The sequence below is a fragment of the Colobus angolensis genome, unplaced genomic scaffold (genome assembly GCF_000951035.1).
Source record: "Colobus angolensis palliatus isolate OR3802 unplaced genomic scaffold, Cang.pa_1.0 Scaffold111, whole genome shotgun sequence".
In the NCBI taxonomy this organism is placed as follows: domain Eukaryota; kingdom Metazoa; phylum Chordata; class Mammalia; order Primates; family Cercopithecidae; genus Colobus; species Colobus angolensis.
This window is the reverse complement of record NW_012112142.1, coordinates 3,935,202-3,943,045: the sequence shown is the minus strand read 5'-3', so window position 1 is coordinate 3,943,045 and position 7,844 is coordinate 3,935,202.

Below are 7,844 nucleotides of genomic sequence, written 5' to 3'. Positions count from 1 at the left end.
AAAAAAAAGAGTCATGATGCTGCTCAACTGTGCAATTTTTTGGCATCAGGCAGAGATTATATTCCATCTTAGAGTCCTAAACTGTGTGTGTATGATACTTAGATATCTTGATTTTTTTTTAACTTCAATGATACTTGATTGAAAAAGATAAATTTTGCTGATATTTGTGTCATTCAGTTGAATAATAGTTTTGTGTTATACAACCATATCACAAAATGACACAAATTCAGGCTTTCCTTAAAAGTCATAAAGAAATGCCTAGTTACCTTCTGCTTTTTCCTTTCTGATCCTGAAGAGACACGAGCACCCCATATGTTTGTTGCTGATGGTTAAAGATGTAAGCAAGGGGTTAGGGAGTGAACATCATGTGGAAAAGATTTAAAAGTCTATCAGTATTTTAAGACATGGAGTAATTTGGTCAACATTTTCAAAATGTAAATATATTTTGTGGGTTTAAAAAGAAAATATATCAATATTATTAATGTTGTTAATATCTTTAGAACCAAGCATGAATAATCATCAGTGCAGAGAAAATGCAGGTACTATACAACCAAATTATTATTAATAATTATATTGCTCCTTTTTAGTTGTGTTTTTGGTGATGGTCACTTTTTATGAGCCAGACATTTTACCTATGACATATTTCATTCTTGAAATTCTCAAAATTGTCACAGTATATGATGAATATAATATGCGTACACATGTGCTATGATTTTAATGTTTGCCCTCTCCAAAACTCACATTGAAATTTAATTTTTATTCTGATGGTATTAAAAGGTGGGAACTTTAAGAGGTGATTAGACAAAGAGAGTTTTACTCTTATGGGTGGTTTAATGCTTTTGAAAAAAGGCTTTCGGCCGGGCGCTTTGGCTCACACCTGTAATCCCAGCACTTTGGGAGGTCGAGGCAGGTGGATCACCTGAGGTCGGGAGTTTGAGACCAATCTGACCAACATGGAGAAACTCCATCTCTATTAAAAATACAAAATATTAGCTGGGTGTGGTGGCGCATGCCTGTAATCTCAGCTACTTGGGAGGCTGAGGCAGGAGAATCACTTGAACCCAGGAGCAGGAGATTACAGTGAGCCGAGATCACACCACTGCACAGCCTGGGCAACAAAAGAGAAACTCAGTCTCCAAAAAAAAAAGAAAAAACAGGGGGGCTTTCAGGAGTAGGTTCACTGTTTTTGTTATTCCACTCTTGCCGTGTGAGGAGCAGTGTTTCTGTCCGCTGGAAGATACAGCGTTCAAAGTGCCATCTTGGAAGTGGACATTGGGTCCTCACCAGACGCCAAATCCATCAGTGCCTTGATCTCAGACTTTCTAGCCTCCAGAACAGTGAGAAATCAATTTCAGTTCTTTATAAATTTCCTAGTCTCAAGTATTCTATTATAGCAGCACAAAACAAAACGGACTAAAATATGAAACCGAGACGTATTAATCACTAAAGGGATATTTTCTTCTTAGGTAGAACTATGTGTAGACAATTTGATCACTAGCATGGCATGTACAAGCAATTATTATCTTTTGTATCATTATGTGTTAAGGTTTAGTGGAACTGCAAATCAGTAGTAAATTTTGGAAACTAGCAAAATGTATTATTTCATTTATGATCCTTGGGAATTCTATGGTAGGGGTTATATTGGTCCTGGAGTATTATTTGTGTAGCCAACTTAGACTCCTCAGGCAAGTTGTCTGCTCCGTGGAGTTTACCTGAGGCAAATTTTGCTTTCAAGTATTTATAGACAGCGCCTGCCAGTCCTAGTTAACCACTTGGCTAACATCTTGTATTGCTTCAGTGAACTCAAGACTTTCTAAAGGCTAAAGCCTAAAAGGTAGAATTGAAATTGGAGTATCTCCTTATGTTATTTATGGTGGAGAATGTTTTAGCTCAGTAAGATTTTCTGTGATTGGGGTGTTGCTTTGAACCAAAGTGACAAATGCTGGGCCTGGTATATCATATTTGGAGGCAGAGCTGGAGGATGGACAAAAGGGAAGTGACTGTGAATCATCGGGAATGCATTCCCCTCTGCAAACATGTGGCTTTCTCTTTCAACCAAATCATCTACAAAATATACATTCACTAACAAGAATAAAAGGAAAAGGAAATATCTTTAAAAGTATTTAAAGGGCATGAGAAAACTAGGCAAGGAAGATCTGAATAAACACCCACTTATCAGGAGTTCTTAATTGGGGAATATCCAAACCATCAGACAGCAAGGGCCTCTTCGCACATCTCAGCTCTTCCTGAATCGATGATTCATGGTACACTATGGGCTGACTTGATTGGCAAACGTTAAAAATAAAATCTGACAATACCAAGTGCTGGTGAGGATGTGAATCAACAGATTGCTCATACACTATTGGCAGGAGTGTAAACAGGTAGAACCACATTGGATAGTAGTATGCAAAAGAAAATACAATGAAAGCATTGTACATGTCTTAGTATGAATACGTTAATAATGAAATGAACTTGAAGATAGATTTGAGCAAGAACTGTGAGATAATTGTGTGAGGGAGATGAGCAGAAAGTCTTAAAGATAGCTAAATCTTCATCTTTTATATGATGAAGAAAAATTATAGACATTCTCTGAAAATTGAAAAATACAAATAAGAGTATATAAGCATATTATTCTGAAATATGAAGGAAAATAGAAACGCTGAATGTGACTTTTTCCAGAAACTGGGGATGAGGCTTTGGAAGATTCAGGGGCAGGGAATTGACATTTTTTGACTCTAAGACTTGCAGGATTGTTTGACTTTCAGAATTATGTGCATATGTGTGATTTTGATAATAATAAAAATAATGATTTTAAAAGAAGCAAAGTTGTGAATTAATATGATTGAATTCTAAAGCCTTCCACTAGAACACTGGTTCTCCAGCAAAAAGGATCATGATGTTTTCCAAGTTTCAATTAGAAAGATTAAAGAAACATAAAAGTAAATAAGCAGCTAAAGAAATAATATTGAGTGAAACCAGGAGGCCAATCTAGGAAATCTTTAGTAACAAAATGGCTGCATCACTTAGCAGTTCATTTGGCTCAGGATTTGTTCTCAGGATCCTGGTGAAAGGGATCAGGGGCCTTTTCCCCTTTGTTTGGAAGCAGAGAGAGCTGTCACACTGTGTGCCCTTCTCAAGAGTTCAAAATAGTGAAGCAGACATTTGGGCACATTTTGTGGGTAGAAATACCCTTCTTCAGGGCATGTGTGATGGAACAAAGTCCCAGGGAGAGCTCAAAGAATCTTTTAACAGAATTGGCAGACATGGACAAGCACAGCAAATATGCAGCACTTCATTTTATAGAGTAACGGTTAGTCACTTCTCAGAAGTTTCTAATGAAACCTTGATGAGTGGCTGTTGCATTCTCTGACTGACAAATATGGAGACACAAAAAAAGAACATTTTTTACCCATTGGATGCTGCATATATCCATGCCTTAGGACTAAGCACAATCAAAGACTCCCAAGGGAATACAAAATGGAAAGCTGGAGAACTTCCAGAATCTGAGAAAAGGATAGAGGAGTCACAGGAGAGAAGAGAAGGGGAAGAGGAGAGCAGATGGAAGGAGATAATGATTTAGACTTGCAACAGGTCTCTTGAGGTCCTTGAGAAAGTTTCAGGAAGAAGTATCTAAAACTAATGTGCAGATCTTTTTGGATAATATCAGACACTACCTGAGGGAGCTACGAGGCAGCAGAAATGGGATTTGTGTGATGTTCCTTCCAGAGGCTGCTACCTTAGGAAGAATGGACTAATATCTATGAATGATTCTTTGTGAAACACACATATCATCTTGCATTTGGAATGTTAGAGACGACAACTCATTCTTCCATGCCAGGCTGGGGCTTTAAATAAGACAATTTTGCTTTGTTCTGCAATAAAATAAGCCTCTAATGACTTTGAGATGACAAAATAATATGTGACAATGCTTCGCTGAATGAACGGCAACATGGGAAAAAGAGAAAACAAATGACTGCTAGCACTTCTGCCTCCCAGCAGGTCCCTATTCCTCCCACCTCTTCTCCTCCTTCTAGCATTAGAGCTGTTTCTAGGAAAGGCAACACTAACTCCTGCTCTGAAACCCTTAATATTACGACTAAATGGAAACTGCGTAGCAATGTAATGCTCCCTCGTTCCCCCCGTCCCAGCATCGTGTCAATTTCCTCCACAGCTTGCATTCTAGATGTTCTTAACTTGGCATCCTGGGACCAGCCCACTTTCCGTGTAAGATATCATTTGTACCTTTGTTTCAAAGCCAAACTCAATACCACCTCTTTTCTGGTGCTTTTTTTTACTTCCTCAGGCAGAGTTCATTACTTTTGGTGCAATATCCCTGTGGATGACTATAATACCATTACATGTATATAATTGCATTGTGATTATCTATTTATGCATATATTTCTCCCACTAATTTGAGTTCCTCAAAGATAGAAAACATGTTTGATTTATTAATTTTTTGGTCCCCAGTATATTCCACAGTCCCTGATACCAGCAAGATGCCTCGTATAAGTTTGCTGAAGTTATTAACGAATGCATGAGAAATGGAGATTTTTCACATTAAAGGATGAGAAGGATGCTACAAAGTATTCTAAGTGCTTGACTGTAAATCATAGTCAATATGGAAAAAGTTATCATTTTGTTCTGCTGCTTTTAGTCCCAATTCATTAGATATTTGTCTTTGTGTCTGTCCCAGTAATTCTTGTGGCTGAATGTCCTTTGTTTCTATTACAACCATATTGTGTTTGGTGGGTAACAGGCAAACATTTCCAACTGTGCTTTTCAGAGAGGGATAAGGAAGCCCAGTCCTGAAGAACAGAACAAAATAAGGGAGAGTGGGAGAAGATAGAATTAAACCAAATACAAAGAAAATTGCCATTGCGAGCATTTTATATTAACCTTTTAAAATGATGGATTATCCATTCTGAGCACAAATATATCAATCAGGGGAAATTATAGAGGCAAGGGATATGACAGCAGCTGTGTGGTTTGCGTAATGATTCTGGACTCCCAACATTTCTCAGCTTGGTAGTACAGAGGATGAGGACTAGGAATTATGTGAGGTTGTGAGAAGAATACAAATGTCTCACATACCAAGGAAAAAGAAAGAACCTAAAGATGAAGGCTTCAAAAAGTTGCTGGTAAAATGGCTTCTTCCGGATTATTGAAAGAGTTATTTACACTACATCACGACATTTCAATATCTGAGGCATTCCAAATTTGGGACTTCATTATCCCATCCTTCAAAAAAATACACAAATTAGCTATTCTTTGTTCTTAGACAAAGAATATATACATATATGTTGTATATGTACATATGTATATATGTATACACTTATTGAATACACATGCTAATATTTAAGGTGTGACAAAGCACTGCAACTGAACACCAAGGAGAACTGAGAATTGACTATTGTTAAATGTTTAGAAAACCTTCCTTCTACAATTATTTATGCTCATTTCCATCTAACACAATGTTTGGTGTGTATCTGGTTTTCCACAAATGTTGAAATTAATTTGTGGTGTTTAGACAGAAGAGTAAGCATAAAAAATAAGCTCTTTAAACTTAAATTCATATCTGGTGTTTTGAGACCTCCAGATTTGTTTTTCCACCTTTTTAAGAAACAAACTCAGAATATGTTTGGCAAGAAAATCTGCAACTAAAAAATAATGCAGAAGTTGCAGTTAAGTCCCAGGCTGATGACAAGGGCGGGCTGCAGGTGAGACTATCAAAGGAGCTGGAAGGCAGTGTGATCACACCCATGAGGCAGTACTTGATATTTTGGTTAATCTTCAAGTATAATAGCAGGAAAATCTCAAACAACAGAGTGGTAAATAAAGCAAGAATTGTTTTCCTCTCTTAATAGTTAACTGTTGGTAATATGCACACAATATATAGTTGCATTCTGATCTAAGTGATTATTAGTCATTCATTCGATGGGCAATTTCTGAGCACCTTTTAGCCAGGACTTGCTGCTGTAGATGCATGGAATACATCAGCAAATAAAACAAATATCTATGCCTTCAAAGAGCTTACAGTGTCATGGACAATATAATTTCTAGAGAGTCAGATCTTTGCAATAATCAGAATATTAAAAAATGTTCTTTTAAAAAAATCGCATTGTACTCCCCTCTTCTCAATTACCAGTCTACCTATGTTTTTGAAGTTAAAAGCTCAAAAATGCCAGAGACCACGTGAAATATACATTTATCAAGTTAAAATATATATTTTTAAATTTTAAACATGACATTAACGTCTCCCATCAAAGGGTGCAATCTTCTGCTAAACCCGTATTTATGTCAGATCCCAATTACTCCTTAAGGTGGGAGAACAACTGTAATAATTTACTCATATTTTTGTATTGAGAAAATAGCCTGTTCAGGAAGAATTTTTTTAATCTTATTGGTCACAGAGCATAGGACAATTACAAGCTTACTCCTCTTCTAGAGAGATGAAAATTAGATGAACTATTATTTGTGGTTAACACTGTATTAACTTGTCCAAGGAGTGGAAAATAAAAACATCACCACATAGAAAAATAAAGTACTGTCCATTTCAATGTCGCTACTCAAAGGCTAGATATTTGGCTAAGAAATGTGGCTTATCATACAAAAGCTTTGCATTAATTAATTAGTGGAGATAATATGGAACAAACAGCCTTTAAATATTTGACTTTTTAAAAATACTCATCACTGAAAACCTTTTAAGGACAGGAAATCTAGGATTATTTTCATGGGTTTTTCTCCATAAAATTTTAGCACTCAAAAATTTGTGCAGAGTATATATAGGTTTCAGAATAGACCCTTACTGTAGAGTTTTGAAAATATTAGCAATAACTACTATTGATTAAAACCTGACCACATATAGCACGAGTAAGCTGGGAACTATGTGCCAGTTACTTCATTTAATACTCCCCACAACCTTATGAGGTGGATTTTTTTTTTAGACGGAGTCTCACTCTGTCGCCCAGGCTGGAGCGCAGTGGCGCAATCTCGGCTCACTGCAAGCTCTGCCTCCCAGGTTCACGCCATTCACCTGCCTCAGCCTCCCGAGTAGTTGGGACTACAGGCGCCCACCACCACGCCTGGCTGATTTTTTGTGTTTTTGGTAGAGACGGGGTTTCACCGTGTTAGCCAGGATGGTCTGGATCTCCTGACCTCGTGATCCGTTCGCCTGGGTTTACCAAAGTGCTGGGATTACAGAGGTGGATCTTGATAGATACATTTTACGAATTAGGGATTCAAGACTCAGAGATTATGTGAGTACCAAGACATGATTCAAATCTCGGTCTAACTCCAAATTTCATGCATTTGCCACCAAAAAGCTGATTGTCAAGCCAAGAGTGTACATAAATTTTTAAGGGACTGGAAGACTTACTAGGGTTTCAAGTATTTTCAATATATTTTATGTGTATGTATGTGTGTGTGTATGTGTGTGTGTGTGTGTTTATGTATATCTCCTGTGTTAACATATATATTTGTGTTAACAAATGTGTATATATATATCCTGTGTTAACAAATACATATATATGTGTATATACCCTGTGTTAACACAGGAAAGCAAATATAACATACATTCAGTATATTCTGTGTAAAAGACTATATTCTGGTCACGAGATCATAAATAAGAATACAAAAATATAAATTCATAAGAATGCTTAATAAAGTGTTTCATGAAATAAATTCATTGCAGATCAAAGAAAGGTAAAATGCTCTAAAGTTGAACCCATTGGTCAGGCCCGGTGACTCACACCTGTAATTCCAGCACTTTGGGAGGCCCAGGCAGGCAGATCACTTGAGGCCAGGAGTTTGAGACCACCCTGGCCAACATGGCAAAACCCCGTCTC